At 36.8% G+C, this 24,032-nt stretch overlaps 1 long non-coding RNA gene across 1 annotated transcript in view; it reads left to right on the forward strand.

Annotated features, from left to right (window-relative positions):
* The window catches only part of LOC132114553 (uncharacterized), a 50,154-nt gene that overhangs the window by 23,015 nt on the left and 3,107 nt on the right, over positions 1 to 24,032 (forward strand). Inside the window, exon 2 of the long non-coding RNA XR_009425333.1 lies at positions 16,800 to 16,865. This is a non-coding gene — a long non-coding RNA (uncharacterized LOC132114553). The remainder of the gene's footprint in view (positions 1 to 16,799; positions 16,866 to 24,032) is intronic.

Here is a 24,032-nt window from a genome sequence, read left to right on the forward strand (position 1 = left end):
GTTGCTGAGAGATGATTGATGAGCATAACAATCTGTGCAGGTAATTAATGCCAGTCACACTTAAACAGCAAGGGAGAGAAAGGGACAGAAGAATTTTTAGCTGAAACAAAATCCAACCAGAGGGACTGACTCCATTTAAAGTGAATCTCGCTTTCACTAAAATCATTAGAGGGATAGACGACACCTTGTGTAGATGTGCATAATAAAGGAAGAGCAAGCAGGTTTTAGTTTCAGTTTCATCCTGTCTGTGATGTCATAGTATCAAACTCTCAGTATAGGTACATTCTAGAGATGCTATGAAAAGAACCAATGTTCGGTTTTGGCCCTCGGCAACAGTTGTAGTATCACACCCAAAGCTCACAGAGTGCTGACACAAAAAACACTTGAAAGAAGGAAGACATAATGACTAATTGATTCTCATTCTTCATTAGACTTTAGTCAAAGTTACTCAAGCATTATGAAAGTCAGATTAAGGCACTGAGGCAGGGCAGAATAAGGGCATTGATATAAATCGGTCATTTGGATATTCCCCATGGTGCTTTGCTTTTTAGTGCAACTAAATAACCTCTAAGCCCTCTGGGGTTAAGACCTAAACATGTTTACGTTTTTGAGGCAATCAAGGCTTATTTTTGGAATTTTTTCTTCTGGAGAAGCAAATTCGAGAGGACATCTGTTCCGATATGAATTTCACATAAATCTTAAGCTTTCTGATGCTTCAAATGAGGCTTCATTCAAGCCAAATGAATGAAACATGATGGTAAACCCCTCACGCGCTGGAGGTTGTCATGCAATATTGAGTTGCGTATAATCACTGTGTAATCTGTCTGTGTGCCAGGGGAGGGTGGAGCCAAATCCCCTTATACAACAATATCACGCCAAGATCACAAACTCTCTCTACTCTCTTTGGTAATGAAAAGCTGCAGGATTCTTCTGTGAATGTCAAGCCATTGCTCTTTGGCAGATGAAGACACAGAATTGAAAGTGTGATGCTTGCTCCCGTTTCGAAGAAGAGCATAGTTCTTCCATTTAGATGTTGTGATCTTAATGTTTGTTTGTGGTTTTGTTTGAAGCAGCTTTGTGCATTTTGTCTCTCTTTCTTTCTGGCATCTGTTTAACATGTTTTGAGTGTTGGGCGGCCGGCTAATTTCAGGCTTGTATTGTATGTTACTGGTGGTTTTGCTAAATGAAGTTGCACTGTAAAAAAAAAATCCTGTTAATTTTTTGGCAAAAACAGTTGTATATGGTGACAGTGTTCACTCACCAACCTACTAGAACTACCAAATCTTTCTTTTTACCTTTAAAATCTACTCACCATATAACCACCACAATAATATAGGTGGTACAATAGAAAACCATATCATGAATAATAGTTAATCATAAGTCATGAATATATATATATATATATGATTGTTTTGATTTAGTTCGGACACAAAAGATTTATTCTAAAAGTCTGTTTTAGCTTTAAATACACTATAAAATAAAATCTGTAAAATAGGGGAAATGTACTATATTTATATGAAGGAATTTTTCATAATTATTTTTTTAACAGATGTTTTACCAGTATTTTACATCTGTTTTTACACCGCTCTAACTGTATTTGAATAGGATTGGCATGATCTAAGTTGTGTGTTGGACTGTTTGCCTCTGGAACATTGATGTGATAACACCAGTAAATTAATTAGCACCATTAGGTAACTTTTGGTATAGATTTGTGCACCTGTCCTGGTTCAGAGAATGACGAGCCGTCTAGAAAAGTTCACAACAGCATCTGAGTCTCTGTGATGTCTTGAGAGAGATCTCCACTCTCTTTCTGTTTTTGTTTTTATGCAAAGCGCTGAGATGGGAGGAGTGGCACACAAACACATCCAGAATGGGGAAAGACCTCAGTATTGTACTGCCTCACCCATGGCCTAATTAAAATTCACACAGAGACCGTCTCGCTTTTGTTCCCTTAGTACAGCAGTATTGTTCGTTGGGAGTGAGCGGCTCCAGCAGCGCTATACTAACCCTGCTAGTGTTGCACAGCTGCCCTCTTCTCTGGAGATTTAGCCTACTTTAGCCTCCGACTGACAGAAATAGGTTGTCTCTTTCAAAAAGGGAACTATCATCATTATTCTATTGAATGGAGTAGCCTGTTGTTATACAAACACACACACGGCCTTGAATCAGTCTTTGTCTCCTGCCAAAAAAATGTCATATCCACAGAAATCCCTGGAATTGGACTATACGGGTTAATTACTTTCCGTTTCCTCAAAGAAAGCTGTTAATATTCAGTATGAGAGCATAGGAGATTTCTCTTTTCTCTTTCTCTCTTTTTTTGTTTTCTTGTCAGATAATCCTGATTCTCCAAGGCATTATTGAATTCTCTTGTTGTCTTTTTTGTTTTTGTGTATGTGTGTGTGTTACAGGGAGAGAACGGAGTGGAGGTGGGTTAAGAATGAATCTGACATCTGAAGTGGTCTTGCCTTCACTGCTTGATTCTCATTCACCTTTGCAGATTCACGTCAAAACAAACCGAACTTTTTAAGCCTCCGCTGGCTTTGAAGTGATTGAATCGCTTTCTCTCTCCCTCTCTTTTCTTTGCCTTTCTCTCACTCTACGAAATTAACAACCATGCATTGCCTGCAGGCCTCTTTGATGTCTGCTGATTTTTCTCTGTCATCTTGGTTATATTGGACCATGTGTTCTCCTGCTCTCAGATTTGCTCACATTATCTTTTAGTGGGAAGCCCAATTCACTTCAGAGACAGAGAAAAAATATTTATTTAAAGGTTTTTTTGTTTGTTTGTTTGTTTTGTATAGGGCTGTGGCTTTCTGATTTTTGTTTATATTACGGTAATACTTTTTACAAATTATTATTTTAATGTTGTTTTTGTCCTTATGTTATTTTGTTTCATTTTAGTTTTTTATATTTTAATTAATGCATAAAATATAAAATTTTATTTAGTTAGTTATTGCATATTTCATAACACAACTAACTCTTATATTGTGACTTTGTATATCATGCAACTCAAGGAAATGGGCTTTTTAACCCATAGCTTTTGGACAATAGAAAGACTAATTATAAGAATAAAAAATGTTAATTAACTTGTTGTGGAAAATCTAGGAAGAACTGGGATTGGCAGTGTTTGTGTTATCATTCATGTATTATTATCATTTAACCCATTATGGGGAAAAACAAGTTCTTAGTGCTGACATATATGTAATGATAAAATGAAGATGCAGTAAAATGCACAGGCCTGTCTGTCTCACTTACTGATGTTGACGTTCCTTGTCACTGCGGTCCCTGTAAGGGGAGCTATTTCTAAACAAATGAAGAAGTCTGAGTCAGAAGGATCGATAGAAACACAGATCCTTATTGAAACTAATCAGGAATATTAACCACACAATAATGCCAAGCTCTTCCCCTTGATGTAATCTGCCCTGATTGTGGGTTTGTGTGACTTTGATTAAAAGAGAAGGGGGGCATCAGATCCCTAAGCCCAGAGGAGCATCCCTCGGTTTCTCCCAGAGGCCTCCTGTGACCCCATCCACACACACAGACCATCAGTCTGATGTCTCCAGACGGAAAGTTTCAAATCCTTCGCAGGACTCCTAATCCTTGTGCGAGTGTCTTTTCCTTTTCTTCATCCTCTTTTTTTACTTTGCCACTCTCACTTTCGTCTCAGCATATTGTGGAGATGACTGCTATTTTAGGGTCAGCGTATAAAAGAGCAGCTGAGATGCCGTGTGGCGAAGGACAGACCATTCCACAGGAGTGCCTGAGGCCTTCATTCAAGATCGACCAAAGTTTGTCAGTTTACTGTATAACATATGACCTTATGCCATCATTTAATCCACCGCATGTCATTTTAAACCTGACTTGGTGAAATGGTGAATTTTTGAAGAAAACTGTGGTCACTATTGTGACTCTTCTAAAGCCATACACAAACTTCATCTAAAGTTTTAAGTATTTAAATATTTAAGTGCATTTATATTTATTCAAAGTCCACTTTTAGACTTTAATTTTAAGCCACTTGTTTTATTCTTCAAAAATTTACCTTTTTTGTTTTAATGAAAGTAGAAACTTACATGACTGAGTAAATGATGACAGGGCTGTCATTTCGGGATGAAATATTAAATGAATTCGCTGTCATTCAGTGTCTCCGCCTCTGTGTGCATGGGAAACATGAGCACTGAGACACATCAAGAGAAGTGTTACTCTCTTGCTGAGAAAACTCCCTTTTTTCCTCCTCCCAGGAATAATTTTGTCTACTTCACTGTCTTGTCTTTCAGTAACCGTTCACCAAGAGAAGTGTCGTGTTTAGCAGAGCTTTGTCCTTGTTTGCCTGGAGGAGGGAGTTCAGTGCTATCACAGGACACCTCTCACATGCTCACTGACTGCAGTCAGTCAAATCCGTGTGTGCACAGTTGCGTGTATGTGTGTGTACATTTACATAGGTTTAAAAAAAAAAAAAAATTTAAATCAATCCTTTCAGAAGATATACAATAAGTTAGTGAGAATGAAGAGGGTGAGAGTTAAACTATTAGCATTGTACTTTTTAAATGGCATTTTTTAATATGATTTATATATAGTCAAACTAGTCAAATTATAGTCTATAAAAAGTCTGAAATGTTATGTATTCCCATAATGCACTGCAGCATGAATTATGCAGTTATTGTTTTGCTAATTTAATTTAAACATTATTATTTTGTCATTATTGTTAGTTATAGGTTGTGTTGTGATTTAAAGATCCTATCTTTTTACATATGTGGATTGTCACCGTTCTTGAAGTTTATTTGTCAAGTGTTGAGGCCTACAGGATGTTCAGCCAAATCATTTTATGTTTTATGTTGCTTAACAAGAAATCGCTTGTTATTGTGATGAATTTATTGGCTGAGTGAGGCATTTTGCAATGGCTGAGTAAACTAATTTAAATAGACAAAGCATTGTTAGTTAGCATTATTAGTAGTTGAGATAATTAAAAATCTGAATGCATCAAGTAGCCTTGGATGTTTTACTTTTTCCTCAGCAGTTATTTTATTTATTTATTTATTTTCTTTACAGTGCATCAGTCCGATTTTATGTCTCAGTCTTACATCTGTAGTTAGAGTGAAAAATTGCTGTGCTAAATGTCAAAGTAAATATGTTTGACCACTTCATGACTGTGAGTCTAGCAAAAAAAATCAATTCATCCCTTGAGCCTCGTAAAGGCTGCAGTATGAGGTTGCAGCTTAATGAGGACGTTTTCTTGAGTTTCTTGTTGTGAATATCATCTGAACAGCTGTTTAAAAAGATTTATCTTGATCGGACGTCTTTGCACTTTGTTCCGGCATTAAGATTTCTAATCCCTGTTTTAATTATTTCTAATTGCAGCCAAAATGATCAATGGTCATGGTAGACTAGATCAAGGCCAAGACCAGCTTAAGATTCTCTGTTGTTTTGGCCTCTTTTAAGATTTGATAAATTTCATTTTGGCAATAGACCATGTGTTTTAGGCTAATGCCAATCATTAAGATATTTCAGACACTGCACTTTTTTTTTCTTTCAAGAAACTTGGTTAATTTGATATTATAAAAATGTCCCATTAACTGCTGTTATTACACCCTAACGTGATGTTTATCCAAGAAGAATATGTTGGATAGACATTAGAAAGGAAAATATAACCTCACATGCAGAGTTTGTAGGTTAGTTAGTCCAGATTTATGTGTTTGCTGAGCAAATAAAATAAGGAGTGAAGTAATGTAATTTAAGACTAAATGAAAATGGCCAGGGTTTGGCTCTGAGTTATTTGTGCAGAAGGAATGAGTCAGGACAGACTTCTCTAAATGAGAAATGCAAGCAATTGTTTTCATAAATTAAATTATGAAGAGGATTTCTAGAGGATCTGATGGTGTGCTGACTAAAAAAATGACAAAAAAGTCTCATTAAGAATGTGTTTGAAGACATTCAAGTGGGCTCAAGTAGTCCATCTTGGCTGCAAGTACATGCACACAAACACATTTTATAGATTTATGCTGTTGTATACATATATGCAGATAATATTCACTCATGCCTCAAGTATTCTCCATCTGTACCAGCAGCCCTTTGTCAAATAACCTCTTAATTATTCATAAACATTTAATCAGAACTATTGTCCATCATTTGCCATTCTTTCCTCCCCATATGAATTCCCTTTCACCTCTTCTCATTAGTTTTGTCGGGAATTGTCGCTGTAAACATGTTGACAAATGTTCCTTTGAAAGCCCAGTTACAAATGACATTTATTCGGCAACAAAGGGGTTATTTGAGTGGCCTCCCTGGGCTTGCTTTACACCCACTCTAGTGATCAGCTGTCTCGTGGCCAAGCACCTCAGGCTCTCGGCCCACCCATGATGGTGGTCTCATGAAGGACCTTATTTAGAAATTCAGCTAAGGTGAGCTTTTCAAGAAGCACTGCTCCCACAACCCTTTTTCTGCTAATGATGCTGTGCTGGCATTGGTTACTGTTCCTCCAGAACATGTAAATACAATTTGTCTTGGCATTCTGTAGTACTAAATAAAATAAATAAGCAAACTTAAAAAATGAAGTTGGCACAGCCTGGTGGCCATTGGGTTTTGAGTTACTGTGCCCCAATAAATTTCAGTGAAAAAAAAAAGATGCATTTGTCATTATTGTGTGTCCTTCAGTGTATTTATTTATTTTTTATTTTATTTTTATTTTTTGGGGGGAGTCAGCTTAAAGGGTAATAATAATAATATAGTTAAAACACTGATTGTTTATATGATCTATATAGTATATAACCACTACCAAATAATATTTAAAAGTATGTTTATTGTTATTAGTTGTTGTAGCACTAATACTATTCAAATTATTGTTTGTTGTTGTTATTATTTTATTTGAGATTTTTATATCATATAATTATAGACATATTAAGTACATTTTACATTATATATTATTATTATTATTATTATTACCACAGGCAGTGATGACACCTTAATACTGTACCTTATAATAATTTTCTGTTTTATGTTAATTGTTGCTTGTGTAGAGTTTTTTGGAAGGTTATAACTTTATCTATTGAAAGACTATTGACATACAGTACTCTGAGTGTAGTGATCTGTTTGATGGAATCAGGTGTTAATAAAGACTGGAGTGTCTCTCTCTCTCTCTCTCTCTCTCTCTCTCTCTCTCTCTCTGTGTGTGTGTGTGTGTGGAAACTGGAGATTCAGTCGGTACAGTAAGTGTAAGTGTGTCTTAGAAGCTGTAAGAGCTTCAGTGAGTCAGTTTGTGTATGTAGAGTGGATATACTTTCACTAAGTGTGTATGTGTGTGCTTGAGGAGATTTGGTGACTGTGTGAGTCCCTCTTTAGTGGAACATTGCCTGTGTGTGGAGTTTGGTTGTTGTGGATGACTAGTCCAGGACAGAACAGCTTTTCATTCACACCCAGAGTGGGGCTCCAACCTGCAATAAATGAACATTCAATCTCTTTGAGTTCCTATTGCACTCTCACTTTGACTCTCTCTCTCTCTCTCTCTCTCTCTCTCTCTCTCCAATTATCCACTTTGTTCAGGATACAGGTCAGATGTCCATGCATGACCTGACATGTGGATGGAGAGAGGAGAAGGGAAGTTAGGAATTCAGAAATAAGTGCAGTGTGTATGTTTTGCAGAAAACCCACCACTACATTTGGACTTTAAGTACGGTTTAGAGTCAAGGATACTTTTAAAAGTTTAATTGAAAGACAACTCTATTCACTGAGAAGTTCATTTTGTGTAGAGCGAGGCAGTAGCTTCAGAAGCATGAAAAATAATGGCTTGTTTATCTCTGATTATAATCAAGCAAAAGCGTAAGTATAATTTACATTTGGCCTGAGGCAGAAAAATCCTGCCGTGTTTGCTGGTGTGTATGTGTTTGACACATTACACTGAAGGAAAACTAAAATATGTTTTTCTGTGAGTGTTCCTTTTCTTATCTGTTCTCCACTGGATTCCCACTGTGCGATTTGCTTGTATTATTGTCAGCAGAAAGGAAGCAACACATGAAATACAATCATTACACAACAATACAAATATCTCAAACAGCATGAAAAAGAAAACAAGGTTAACTAAAACTGGGGGAAAAAATAATAAATTGCTCGCATTTTTTAAAATGATTATGTCACTTTGTATTCATCGAGTTAGCGGATGATTTTATAATATAAATGGATAAAACTACTGTATAGACAAACACCATATTATTTTTATTATATGTGTTTTTCATACATTACTATGAGATACAAAGAACTTAGCAATAATTATGACTGTGATTTTGTATTTATTTATCTTTTTTTTGTGCATGCTTATTTTCACATTTTTATTACCTTTGCCATCTAATACTTGATTACAGTGAATCATTAAAAATACAAATAACACCGTTAAATGTACATTATAATTTTTGATGCTACATTCGTTTTGTTTAAAATGCTTGTTATGGCAAAAATATTATTGGGTTATTGGTCAGAATCTTTATATTGGTATGTCCCTAAAAATATATATCATTCCTTTTTATATCTATTTGTTTTTTTTTATAATATAGATTGGATTTTTTCCTCATGCCTATTCTAACAGTGCAAATCTTACAGTATGTAAGCTTTAATATTTTACTCTTGTCCGTTCTTTCCTGCTTGTTTTCCTCTTCTTGTCCTAGGAACTGACATGATCCTGGCTTAGAGTGATGCAGAAAGTGTGCATCAGTGTCTATGCAAAGTGCACAAATGCACTCTGACAGGGGAAATGAAAGGGAATATTGATCCCACGCCAGGTTGAGTTGCCTGGCACCCTGTTGTGCTGCCTGTTAAGACCCTCTGTTCCCCTTTGACACTCAAGCAAAATGCTGGCAGGTTGTTTGCTGAATACTGAGGAAACTGTTCTAGAGGTGGCCCCATTAAAAGTGTGTCAAACGAGTGTGTGTGTGAACAGAACCGGCTGTTCCCATGGCAACAATCCTATTTGAGTCTGGCCTCCTGGTTTTTGGATCCATACGTGGATGTTTCTTCCATGATCCATGTTCCTTGATGGAATGCCAGGACTCACAAACATTCAGTCTGTGTCCTGGCTCGTCCAGGCCTCAGCCCAAATCTCGCTGTCCGTTCCACTGGATAGGATCAAACTGTGGTCTCTCCATAATCAGATGTTGACCATTAAAAGGTGTCTTTTTTTCTCACAAGAGCTTCCCAGGCTCTTCTGTGCTATCCAACTGTGGAACAGAAACTTTACAAAGTGAATACAGATAATTATTACCACATGACTTTTCAAGATTTCTGTGATCAGAGTCATTTTTTGTTTCGGCCAATCCCTATACTGTATATGAAGTACATTTCTGAAACCGATATTAATGTTGTTGTTTTTTTCAACAATCGTTTTATTTGGCACCAGTCGATATTTAGTAATTTAATTGTTTCTTCTTATTTCTTGTATCAGTACATTTAGATTGCCATCATCTAACACTCATTTATATAGTCTTCCACACAAGACAAATTCAAGTAGGATTGGAACTACTTATTTATTTATTTATTGTTTGGAAAACTATCCCTTTAAGTATAACCATCAATTCTTAGTGCAACCTGATCTCATCTTTAACAAGAAAAAATGGGTTTCCAGTAGACAAACTGGAGAGGTGCCATAACTCAATTTCTTAAAACATCGTACCTAATGTACTGGCAACTACAATGTGTTTCTTGAATGGACTTCTGCAGATCCCTCACCTTCACGCTTCTCTTCCCTGTTTAACAGTTTTCTCACCATCAATCTCTTTGATCCATCTCTCCTTATATCTGGATGATGTGCTTTTGGATGTGCTCCTACAGTATGTTGTTCTTGAGAAGTTAAAACAGTGTAAACATTTAATATGGACCATATTAATCTATCAAGTGAGGAAAGGTTAGAAGACTTGTGAAATGTATGAGAAATGAAGCAATGAAATGGAAAAAAAAACTTCATATTCATCAAAGAATCCTGAAGGAAATTTGATTATTGTTGAGAAATGTTTCTTTTGACTTCATGTGTTTTTCTATTGCCTTTCCTCTATGATAAGTTTATAAATATACTATTTAACCCGGAAGCAAATTCTGGAAGTTTGATTTATCCTGGTTGTTTAGCTCTGTGACAGGGTCCTTCTCAAGCTGTGACATTTCCTAAACAACATGTCAAAACTTCTAAAAGACTGCTGACATATGGCATTTCATAAGCAATACTTATAAATGTATTGCTGGCTAATTCAATATATTTTCTTTTACCAAAAGGACCCCTGGGATGTGTGTGTGTGTGTGTGTGTGTGTTTGTGTGCATCTTCGTAATTAGTCCAGTGGGCTGTTTTGAGGGCGAGCAAAGGTACCAGATGGACTACGGGAGGGGGAGCTGGCATTAAGACAAGCCAACAAACCCAGACGAAAAAAGCAAAGACTGAGAAGGAAGAGAAGAAGTGTAGAGGGGACAAACAACTGAGCGCATCACTGTCAGGATGCACCTCCTCCCGTCTCCTCTCCTCCTCTAATCCTTTATCACTTCATCACACTCGCTCAGATGAATCTGGATATCCAGCAGATGAAATGGCAGTTACACTTGTGCTAAAGTCAGTTAGTGTTCTTTTGTGGCAGAAAGCCGTAATCCCCTATTAAACCCGAGAGCCTGTGTTTGACCCAACTATAAACACCGCTCGCACTCCCCCTCCAATAAATATCCAAGTAAAGAGGCTTAAGAAAGAATAAAGAAATGAATTACTTTGTGTCTTATGAACACATTTAATGTTGTTTTTTTGAGTCCTCATATGCTGTTTGATTTGATTTGCTGCTGTTATTATTTTTGCACTTAATCACTATGGATTTCAAGTCTCGAGGATAAATCTATTTTGCACTGTGGCTATTTGGCTAAAGTACTTTGTGGATACTTTGTTGTGGTGTGATCACAATATTACACTTTTATTCCACTTGTTTTTCTTATTTAAATTACAGTTGTTGTTCCCCACCCCCCCTTAAGACAAAGTAGCTTAAACTGTGAAAAATATTTTGTAGTGCCATGTTGTTCTTTTGGTCTCTAAACGCAGTCTTTATCTGTGTTCTGACATATTTTTGTGATGTCTTGCATCTATACAGCTGTCCTAACCCGCTTCTGATCTGTGAGCTGAACTGTGGCCAGGGAAATACAATTGAGAGTAAGATTAGGTTTTAGACAGGCATGTTTTTAAAGATGTTTTGCGAGACAGCGAGAAGAGAAATAAAAGATGTCCTCCAGAGAGATGCTAAGAAAATGTTGGAAGGCTTGGTGAGAAATGGGCAGAGAGGAAAAAAGAGATCAGCTTGCTAAAAAGAAAGAAAGAAAGCACATAGGAGGGGATTAGCTCCCCAGAAGACACCAGACTTTGACTCCTGCTTGACAGGCTGCTGGGTCTCGGACCATACGGGGCTGTCTCTTCTACTATCAGCCCAGCTGCACTCCCCCTCTGTCCCCACACCTGACACTTTGACACGGGCACAGCAGTGACAAATAGCTGGAGCTTTCACCTTCTGTCACCCTGTCTGGACTGTGCTAAATCAGCCCAGTGATATTGTAGCCTGGCCCCACTGACAGGTCCTCTGTCACAACACCGCACTGATCGGGGTCTCTATGGGTGGCTTAGTCCTGCAGAGGAGGGGGCTCTTTCTTCTCTCCAGAATGCTCTGAGAGTCAGTTAAGCAGCTTGTCAGTTGCTGTGGCATAGAACGGAGGGAGGAAGAGAGAAAGTTTGCGTGATGTGGGTGCATTGAGTGGAAGTGTGTAAGGGTGCTTTGCCCAAAAGTTAGCTGATTCTGACAAAAAATGCTAAAACATTTTTTTAGAGGTAAATGACAAACAGTTGAGATTATTTTGACTTGTGGAGTAAATTATATTTAGTGGAAATTAAGAAATATTATTATTCAGAATAAAAAACATTTTATTAACTGTAAAATGTATTGGCATTGTAATAGAGATCAGTCGACTACTACTGTTGAATATGAATACAAAATGGGACATCCGTGTCCACCTTATTTTTCAACTCTGACATAAGCTATTTACTGTGAATGTGAGGACTTCCACTTAATTAGCAGCAATGGGTAAATAACTACACTGTGAATTATTATTATTTTTATTAATTTATTTTATTTTTTGAAGTTGTAAATAAAACAAAGATTATTGGAGTGTTTTACAAACTTTTTTTAGTCTGTCTACTTTAGTGTAAAAGAAAGTGCTGTGAACAGTGCAATTATTTGCACTACAAACCTTTGTGATTATAATAATGATAACAATACATGATGACAAATAAGAGTTTGCACAATCAAGCAGCATAACATACGGTTTTGGACAGATAGAATAACTAGAAGCGGACGAAAAATGACTGTGCACACTTTTACATTACAAAAAGGTAGTTTGTTTTTTTGTCTTATCACATGAAAACATGACATGCCTTTGTATATGTCATATTTTCAAAGCCCTCCCACTAGAACTGATCTAAATCTTTGTGTTTCTTTATATGTAACTACTTTTGTAGTTTCCATTGGAAAGAATATTAATATTTTGAGAAGATTAAGGCTTTCTTGTGCCAAAAGCTTTAAATATGGACAAATTTGGAGCTTAACATGTCTTGAGAAAACCTGTGAGAAAGTCTGTATATCGTTTGGAGGGTCGCGCTACATTATGATCTATTTGAAGACAGACCAACAAAACCAACAAATCATAGATTATTTAATATTTCCTGAATGTAGGACCCACCATTGCCCGCAGCGCACTTGTTAAATTCATGTCCATTTCTCTTACTTTCTTTTTTTCTTTCTTTCTTTCCTTCTTTCTTTCATTCTTTCTTTCTTTCTTTCTTATTTTTGCTGTCAATCTGTGTCCCTCCCTCGCTCCTTCTTTCTCCCCCTTCAGGTTTTAGAGGCCAGATGCATCTAACAGCACATTAAGCTAAACTACAGTACACTCAGTTGTTTTTTTCACCCCTTCCTTCTCCTCTTCTCCTTTCTCCGTTCCTCTTATAAATCCCATCCCCCTCTCTTTCCCTTTCCTCCTTCCCCTATCTCCCACAGCTGAAATGGAATTGGATCAAAGAAGGGAGGAGGAAAGGGGGATAGAGAGAGGGAGAGAAAACGCTCTCATTGGGTTTTATTGAAATATTTATAGTTCAAGGTTGGCTGGCTAAATTGAATATCTATGCCGATCTCACTCGCCTGTTTAACTTGTGCTTAGGCAAATATGTTTCCTAGGTGATAACCTTTTATGTACAGGTCTGACTTCATTGAAATGCATGAAGATAAAAACGTGTCACACTTCAGAGAGGCTCGGGTCTGTCACGCTGCTGCTTCGATTATTCAAATGATAATTGACCCCCACCTGTAGCTAGCTTATTTTCTCTCCTCCATCACTTCATTGACTTTTAAGATATGGAATAAATACCTTTTTTGTCATTTACATTACAAACCGTCGCAGAATGTCAAGCACCTCTGGCAGGCGATGAGAAATATATGGCCAATTATTATTTCCAGTCCTGTTAATAATGTAAACAGTACCGATAAGGTACCGTGAGCATTCAGTGTGGCGCCGCCCCATTTTCCGCAGCATAACAAATATGTTGATGTTTATCATCATTTATATGTATCATTTTTCAGTTGAAATGCTGTATAGCGGCTGGCTGTCAGCGCTGATGAATTGACATCTAGTGTCAAGCCACTGAACCGTGTGATTTAAAAGAGCCGTGTTATAATATATCATCCACTTTCTCCGGTTGAAAGGAAACTTGTCAACTATTTGAACGTATTTGTAAAAGCGTGCGCTAACAACCACACCTTCGCGCTCACCAGTCTGACTTTTGCTTTGTAATTTGTGCCAAGCATAAAGCCCTCATTTTTTTCTAGGCCAAAAAAAAAGTGTTTACTTTATCGTGCAGCATCCTCAAAGGACACTCGTTTTCGGATGAATAGCATTTTGGGTAATTTTAAATAACTCATTAAAGAGTAATACCTCCCCATTATTAAATGTGATTGACCGTACGCTTTGATAACCCTCTCCCTCTGCTGTACAAACAAATGGCCGCAGTTTAGCTCCTAATGAGCAGGGATGCTAAATGTCCTCTTGCTTCATTAGCGCATGCATTAACCAGAGCACTGATATAAAAAGAGCTCTAATGAAAGGCGTCGAACGTTTCCCACTTCGCTGCTGCTGCCTGTTTGCTCAGAGCCAGCCAAAGCTCCAGAATTAGAAATGTTTAATTATGAAAATGGTTACTGTGGAGAATTTCAAACACGCTCCCTCCCCAGATCATTAGTTATGGAGTGAGGTAGGGAAAATAAAATAATAAAAAGAGAAAAGAAAGAAAGGAGAGAGAGGGGGGAAAATTGAGAAGAAATGCTCTCAGCAATGAAGGGTTCATATTTCAAGCTTATAGCTGCTAAAAGGGTGTACTCAGAAAATCAATTTTATGAAAGTCCGCTCAGCACTAAAGGGAGCTCCATGCAACCGAGCAATCTTAAACTAACGTCCAAAACGATGGCATCGGCTCTGATTCATGCTGGGTATCATGAATGCATTCCCCTTGGCTTAGACATTATCCTCCAACTTGAGGTCAAAGGTTTCATCCCGGTTTAAATCAAGTCATGGATAATGCGTGTGTGTTTTCAAATTAGTCGTTTATATAATATAAATAAAGATATTTTGTTTAATTATTATTATTATTTTAATATAACAGTTATATATATACTGTAAAATTGTAAAAGACTGCATAAATGTTTAATGGATGTTCTCTTACTATATGATAAAAAAAACTGATGTAACCTTACATTTCATGTTAGTTTACAGTAAATACTGTTAAATGTACAGTTTTAGGATGTGAAAAAAAAGGTCATCTTGTAATTTACTGTGAAAACTGACATTCTCAGAGCTCTCTAAGTGACTGCTCAAATTTGATGGTATTTCATTTAAATAATTGTTTCTTAATAGTTTTAATCAGTTGTTTAATCATGTATATTAGGATTTTACCTTACAAATCTGTTCATGTATATTGTAGTATTTAAATTTCATGTTTTCTGGAGATGGTGTTTTGTATTTGTGTTCGTGATATTGTGCATCTTCTATATGTTAATATTAACCTCAGCTTGTGGAAAAGCTTTTATTTATCATGTAGCTTTCTTTTTGCCACCTGTGCTATTAGGGTTGGCAGTATATGCTAAAGGTACAAAACGGACTTAAGCAACAATGTGGCCTTGGTAATTCTGCAGATTTATTTGTTTTAATTTTCATTTGCCACCGTCCGTATACATTAAAACATTTCTAAAAGATATAATTTAATCAATCATTGCACATTTATTTAATAATAAAATGGAGTTGTATAGAACTATAGAAGCACACAAATAAGTGCACTGCGATCTCAGTCTGCCATCATAATGAAGACCAAACTTGCTGCCACTCACTCTCCGCTGACTCATACACACACACACACACACACACAGAAAACACACACCACAGCTTTCAGTGGCTAAATGACATACGTCTGCTTTTTCATCTGTCTGGTTGATGGACCCCCGCTTGGAGAGAGTCCTCTAGGGCAGATAAATGTGGCAGACACGTGGAGGCCTCAGCTGAAACACTGATGCTCAGAAACATTGACACAGTGCATGTGTTACAGCAGGTCCAGGTTACAGCGTGTGCATCAGTTGTGCATCTGCAAGGTTTTAGGGTTAACATTGTCTGAGATGTCTAGTCTGTGCAGTGTTTATGCTGTGGTGTTTGTTAAGTCACTGTAATTTTATATGTTTGTTTGTGTGCGTGTTTGTTTATGCATGCATATGCTAGTATTTGTTAATTCATCAAGAATTAACTTTTGGTCTTGTATATTTAGGCTGGGTGGGTGCATTTAAATAAGGGCTTGGGAAATGATTGTATACACGTGTGTGTTTAAGCTGGGAGGTCACTGAGATTGTACAGCTGGGTAACTCTGCCCACACTCCTCACCAGGGATTCCCATTAATTAGATTGATTGGTTCCTTTCCGTGCCCTTTGATTCATGCATTACACACGGCCCTAATCAGTACACTGCCTTATGCTGCTATGCATCTGTGCATCTCTACATTTCTACATAAACACACACACACACATTTACTTTTTTCATGATATTGTTTTTACAGCTAATTAAAATTAGAGACCAACCTTAGCCCTCAAAGAAAACTTGGTATTATTGTACACACACACACACACACACACACACACACACACACACACACACACACAAATATATATATATATATACTGTTGAAAAAATTGTAATTTACTTTAATTAGTCAGGAGAAGAGAGCTACTTAATTTACTATATTTATAACTTAAAACTACATATACTTAATTTACTCTATATTATATTATATTATATTATATTATATTATATTATATTATATTATATTATATTATAATGTATTGACATTAATACTGTCCGTTTGGTTTCTGTTACGTTAGTGTAATTTTTCTGTCTCGTATCAGCAGAAAATGTAAACCTCATATATTCAGGCCTGGTGAAATCGATCAGTGAGTCCTTGTGCCCTCCATATGATTTAAACAGGCAGAAGTCAGTACACCACTTTTGCAAAGAGTGTGTATATTCATTTAAATGTATTTTATTATGTTCCCTCCGGGGAGTAAGGCTTTACTGCTCCAGCTAAATTTGTCCTTTATGGCTCCAGACACTTATATGTTTCCCATCATGTTTTGTCACATATAAGGACTGATGATGATGATAGCAGCAATGGTGTGAAACTCTATAAAAAAAGGAATAGTTTTGAACGAGATGCCACATGTTCCTCTACAGGCTGGGACTCGGGATAGTAGAGTGTGTGGTTTTGGGAAGCAAAGACACAAACCTACCATGAATACGGTATGTATAATACATACCAGCATCAATTATATATCAAGGCTGCCTTAAAATAATAGTTTAACATACACTAACAACCAGAACTAACATTTCTTTGCAATTTAATAGCATTTCCATTGGCATGAGTAAGAGTTTACATGCTGGAAAAAGCTGGAAATGTCTGCATATCTATCAGCCTGCTAATCCAAATATATCATGTTTACTCAAAGGAAAAGTTATATATATATATATATATATATATATATATATATATATATATATATGTATATAAATAAAATTTGGCTTCTTCTTGATTTTAACAGGCTCCTTCTGACATTAATATTTAGTATGAAAATATTTTGTTTCAGAGGGAAGGGTTTCTCCATGACGCATATTTGTTTTTAGTTGGATGGCAGTTTTTATAAGTGTCATGTTTTAAGAAAACCAACATGGTTATAACTTATACTATAGGTTTATTTCTTATGTACTGCTAGGGAAACAAAATAATATTTTGTCACATAAATCTATTAAGACAAATATACATAAACAAACTGGATGAACTGTGGATAACAATGAGTGGTGTAATTTGTCGAATAGATGAGAAAAAAGGATGCTAAACCTATTAGACCAGCGATTGCTTTGTGCAGGGGTGAATTTCAGTGCACTGAGATTTTGGGGTGGTTAGGACAGTGTGTGTGAGTGTGTGTGTGCTGTGAATGAATGAGACTAGCAGGTGACCACAGGTTTACTTGAGTCTGTTCACTCTCTGTCACTCTTATGGGCTGTTGCCAGAGCTGTCAGGGTAAGTGAAACTCCATGTTGTGCCTGGAGAGATCGGTCTCTAGAGGTCAGTGCAGTTCCACTAGTGACAGCTGCACTCACAGACCTGCTGTAGAGCCAACATGGCCGCCCAGACACTGGATGATCATGGGGAGGGATGGGGGGCAAAATAATTAAAGCAAGGATCAAATATGTTTCCATGACAAGCAGTCGCATTCACACACAGATAGACAGATACACAAACACACAGAGGAGTACAGCCCTCTAGGGTCCCTGACCTTGTCTCTAGAAATGTTGCTGTGTGTGATGAGGTAGAGCTCATGAATGAATGTAAATGAAGGACTGCTGTGTGGTTTATTCAAAGCTCTGGACTGCTCTGTCTGAGAATTTTAGTTATTTGAATAATTGATATATTAGTTAAACGATATTTGTTGTTTTCCCTTCTATATTTGGAGTCTCTATTGTCAATAATAATAACAACAACAATAATAATAATAGCAGATAATCACTAATACAAATATAGCCAATTATTAAATTAAGTGTAATAAATAAATAAATAAATAAAAATAGACCTAAATTAACATAAATGATTGTTGCTAATAGTCACTAGAACAGATATAACTTATTAAATTATTTTTGAAACAAATAAATAGAAGTAACTGTTGTCAATAATCACTAATACAAATAGCCAATTAATTGATCTTAAAATAATATTGGTACTAGTGAAATAATCGTCAGCTATGATCGCTTATAAAAATAGTCAGATTATTATTGAATTAAATTAAATGCTTTATATTTTATGCATTATTGTTGTCATTATTATTTTTAATAATATTACATTTAAGTTCACTTGCAATTAATTAGTTACATTTGTATTAGTGTTAATAGGCAACTATTATTATTCTTATTATTAATATAGAAGCAACTAGATGTCTTATTTGACAATTTTGAACAAAGTCCTACAGAAGAGCACTGCATGGATATTTGTGCTGATTGAAGTGTTTTGGCCTCTAATTCCGTAGGACTGCACAATCCACTCTTCCGTTTCGGTCTGGCTTCTAAACAGCACATTTTAATCTGCTGCTGAAGTACAGGATGAGAATAGAGCGAATGCACCTCCGCCCCTTTAGAGCTCTGGTTTAGCGTAATGTCATTATGCCCAGTTAGTTTTAAAAAGCCCTTTTTTATAAACATTTACAGTGTGGGGCACAAAGGGAGCTGCTGTTCCTCTTACCCTGTTTGTATTGTGGTTTTGGTCACGTTGAGCATTAACTGACGTGTCTACAGAAAACGGGTGGCAGAAACGAGGCCTGCTTTGCCAAGTTTTAAAATTAGTAACAAATTTAATATGTTCTATGCTAGCATCCCCTGCCACAGAGATTGCGAAAATGCATTTCAAGTTTGTCGTGGGGTCTCGATGAATGACCACAAAGAAGCAGAGTCAGAGAGAAATGCATAACAGATGCGAGAAGCGTCAGCAGAAGAGAGATAGATCTCAGGACCACCAAATACGTGCTGCTCCTATAGTGATCTAAACACTTCCCACTCCACAATTCTCAGACTCTTAGTGCGACCTAAATGACAGAACCGTGCTCCCATTAATGGCATAATAGTGATTTATCGCTCTCATTTTGAGGATTGCTATCCCCATAACTCCTAATATAGAGGGAAATATGTATTTTGGATAATGCACCCCTACCATAAGCCCTCATGGGCAGTTAAAGTATGGGAAGGAACATATTACTGTCATAAATCTACATCTCTAACCTGCTGAATGAGAAGACGTGAAGATATTAGAATTAGGAATGACTGGGAATAAGAAAAATGAAATGCGAGAAATGGAGTTGACACATTTTGATACCAGGCTGCTAACTGTTATCTTAGAGCATTTCAGTAGTGCTTTATTAATGATGTTCTGATGATATTATCTCATTTTCACCTTTTGCCCTGCCATCCTTGCTTGCTGTCTGCATTAACAGCTTCTTTTTCATGTCTTTCACCTGTGTTTTGCCGGTAAGGAAAATATAATTTACAGTTTTTCAAATATGCTATTTTCAGTCGTAGTATCTTCTAGCTGTAGATGACACAAGCTTTCCATGCTAGCATGTCAAGTGTCAGAACTGATCTTCTACATATTTTCACAATTTACCTTCCTAAGACTGTCATCATAATCATCCCCTTTGGCTCTCCAGTATTAGAAAAGACTACCTATAGAAGGCAGAGGCTTCCCGTGCTTGCAGTTAAAACTTGAACCAGTAGAGGGAGTGAGCCGCTGATTTATTTCCACCATTTTCTCAGCGAACAACCTTTGCTGATAACCCCTCATTATGTATGATGCTGAAGAAACTTCTTATTTTCTTGTCACTTATTATTTTTGGCCAGAAACATCAAGAGCTCATGCAAGGAATCATTTATAATGTAAAAGATAAGCGTGTTCCAATAACCGATTCCCCTCGAACAGCTCATGAGAGCTGATTATATGTGACTTCACGTCAGGTCGTAAATATTTGTCAGCCCACCTTTGAAACAGGCAAGCTGTGGCGCTGTCAGCCTGCCCACATGAAAGAGTGAATGGAAACGTTTAGGGTTGGGAACCGAATCAGTCATAGCTGGAATGAGATGGCCAATAAAATGCATAATTATGATGCTCTGTCATTGGCCACAGCCCAGAGGGCTTTTTAACTGGGCGAAAAATCCCACACGCGCATAATGGGCCTTTTTTATGGTAGTCTAGTCTAAAAGTGAGCTGTGACAATGTGTGGTCTGCGTTCAGTGCCCAAGGCTCCTGGGATATGCTGTTTACCTAGCTAGAACAGTATGTAGGCGTGTTGCAACAGCCCCTGTTGATTACACCGTCTTCTGGAATAAATGATTCTAAAGCAGTGTCATAATATCATGCTACCAGGATAACCCTTCACTCTCACCTGCCTCCTCCAGAAACCTTCCTTGCTGCGAGTTGCAGATAATTGTCAAGAGTTTGTGGTAAAGTTTCCAGAGGTTTTATGGAAATGAGAGTGTCAAGAACTGTTTTATACTGTAACTTCATGAACTGTTACTTCTGCAGCGAGGAGACTGAGTATCATTACTGAAAAGTTTTGGATTTCTTCAATGGAACACATTTGCCTTCGTTCTCAGCCTCATCCTAATAAAAGCTGATGGATGGTAAAGGTAGGCAGAGATTCCTCTCTGTCAGAATAATTTGTGTTTGACTACCTTGCGCAGTGGAGTTTAATGTAACAGAAGAGATTCCCACAGAGCCGCAGACCCCTAGCAGGGGGAGTGAAGGGAGGCATGTAGAAGCCACACTGTAGCACAAACCTGAAGTGAACTACCACCGATTAGGCCCAAACTAGCTCCACACTATTCACAAAGTAATTAATTACAATAGTGGGATTTTGAGGTTTTACACTCGTAGAATAAAGTTTGGTTTATATATTTTGGGAAGTTATATGCGTGCTACATAACATATTTCGGAGAAAGGCTGGAAAGAAAAAAATAAATAAAAATCAACATCAACATTCTGTGAAAATCATCCATGAATTCTTTACTCCCTCACCGAACTCTTTGGCAGTTAAATTTGTGCTAGGGCTTGAAAAGAAGGAGTGGCTTCATTTCTGTCTTATCATATTTTACAGACATAAATACACATAAGGTACAATTATGTCGAAAAGGCAGCGAGTACATTTCTTTGTAATTACAGTTCACAGTCATGAAACACTGAACACTCAGATTTATAGATGTGTATTTGTATATTCAGCATTTATAAATAGCCTATTCAAATTTTTTTGGGTGAGTAAGATATTTGAAAGACATAAATGTATAATTTTAATCAGCAAGGATTAATTAAATTGATCAAAGGCGACAGTAAAGACATTTATAATGTTTAAAACCATTTCTATATATATATATTAAGCTGATATATTTAACATAACTATCTATTTTTATCAAAGAATCCTGAAAAAATAATAATAATCATTTTAACTGCACAACTCTTTTCTGCATTGATAAAAATTTTAAAAATAGGTGCTCTACCAACAGAACAGGAGGTGCAGCCAAAAATCAAGAAACCTGAGCTTTGGTCTTGGACGGCCAAAATTTCATGTTGTTTTATTAATAAAGCTTGAATTTTGAATAGTGACTGTTGCAGTTTGTTCAGCCCACATTGATAACAGGACATTTCTTGAGCAACAAATCAGCACATAAGAATAATCACAGGAATAAATTGCATTTCAAAATATATTACAGTTATAATATTTCACAATGTTAACTTTTTTTTTTTCATCAAAGAAATACATGAGCCATTTTTTAAAAAACAATCTTACTGACCCCAAGCTTTTGAACAGTTGTGTGTTTGTACAGTATATGTGTTGAGGTGATGTGCATTGAGTGAGTAGTGAGCCTTATGACAAACCTTAAAAAAACAGAAAAATGGTCAAAGGTGAAGCCACAGAAAAAGGAGACAAAACAGAAGATGAAGAATAACTAAACAGACACGATGACAAAACTTTGTATGAAGTTCATATATCAGATCTTCCACATTATACCAAATAAAAAAAGAGGAACATGTGCTTGACCAAGGCTAAACTGAGGCCTACGTTCTAAATGAACAAAAATCATGTCTTTGAGAAGGTTTAGGCCTATGTGACCATCTGAATCCGGATGAGTATGCAGGATGAAAGACTTTTGTGTCAGCATCACAGTGAGGATGAAAGTACTGCATGCTCTCTGCTGAAGCTATAGAGAAGACAACATTTAGACTCTGTGTTTGAACATTATGTCTATTGTCTCCCACCAAGTCAAGATAAGGTTATATATAAGTAGTAGACTACTAGTTTAAGATTAGTCTAGTTCAAGGTACAGTTAGTTGAGACCTGTGTTATATCAGGCAGGACTTCATCATTGCAGGACAGCAGCCCTAGCTCATCCAGGAGAGGGTCAGGTCATTCGGGTCACTCAGAGTGCAACGGGATGAAAATGCACTGTCCACACACAAGACATACAAAGCTAGCTTTTCATCGAGCACTGCGGCTACCATGAGGAGCCCATAATTATCTTTGACAAAACTCATTAGCAAAGACCTTGTAGCAACATCGGCGACCAGGAATTCCATGAGGAGAGACATGCACAGAAACAAAGCCCTGCACACATTTCGCTGCGCCCTTTGACAAAATGTAATGAAGTGTGTTCATTGTCCCCCTCATCAACATTTGAACCCTGAGCCATCATTACTGAGATCCTCTCTCATATTCCTTCTGTGGCACTGTGTGGGACACATCAAATGGCACCTTCACTTTACCTCTTTTGTCTGGATTTGGGCAAATTGTTGTAAGAGATGCTGTTGTTGTTGTTGTCATCATCCTCGGCCTTATTAGTATGAATTGACCATTGGTATTCTGTCAGAACCAGTTAGCTAGTTTAACATCACAATCATATGCTCTGCGAGAAAACAGTCTGAGGTGAAAGCGAAAAACCTTCATAACCTAATTTTCAATAGTTAACCCTCTGCTGACCTTTGACACAAATAATTGTGGTGTTGTCAATTATAGCCAGGTTCCTCACTGGCCAGCAGAGAATATGATATACCAGTGATTCAATGGACTCTAAAAATTAAAAGTTTATGTACCAAGGAATTCGTTTGGACTTATCTGTGTAATGTGTTTGTTGCAATTTCCTGCTATTTTTATTTTATCCCCATGAAGTATCATGTTATGGTCCGAGAATGTGGTTTTAGTTTTAATGTAGCATCATCATTTTGATAAAGTGAAAAGAAAATCAGAAGATATTAGACATTTGTTTTAAGAATGGTCTAATGATCATGTCTGGTTAATGTGTATATTGCTGTATTGAAAAGCTAACAGGTAGATAAAGTTGTGGCTGTTAAATCTGTATCATTTCACATAAGTAATGCTACCATATTAAACCAAAAAATATTTTGTTGGTCACAGCAGCTGTGCCACCTTGGTCATGAAATATTTTTCGTTTTGGTCATACACATCAAAATACTTTGCTTCACATGTTTCAAGATATAGATTTTTTTTTTTTTTTGGCTGTGGATATCACCTGCTAAAAGCTCTTTTAAATCGACTTTGAATCAACATTATAAAGATTAACACTGGCTCATCAGTAGCTACACTTTATCAAAATCTAAACAATTTATGCCACATCTCCATAATTCATAAAAATTATTGCATCAAGAGTCTTTCACATGTCATAAAATGTAGGCCTATACGGCTATATGGAAATGATAATAAACTTGGGCTATTTTTAAAAGTCCCTGTTGCAGTGTTGTTCTGAACGTAGTGTGTCGCTGTAAAGGCTTATTGCAGATTCACAATAGTGAGATATTTTGATTGCAGACAGATTTGACAAACATTTGGTCATTTGAATGTTTTATAGAAGTCAAATAAAAAA

The sequence above is a fragment of the Carassius carassius genome, chromosome 3, assembly GCF_963082965.1.
Source record: "Carassius carassius chromosome 3, fCarCar2.1, whole genome shotgun sequence".
Classification (NCBI taxonomy): domain Eukaryota; kingdom Metazoa; phylum Chordata; class Actinopteri; order Cypriniformes; family Cyprinidae; genus Carassius; species Carassius carassius.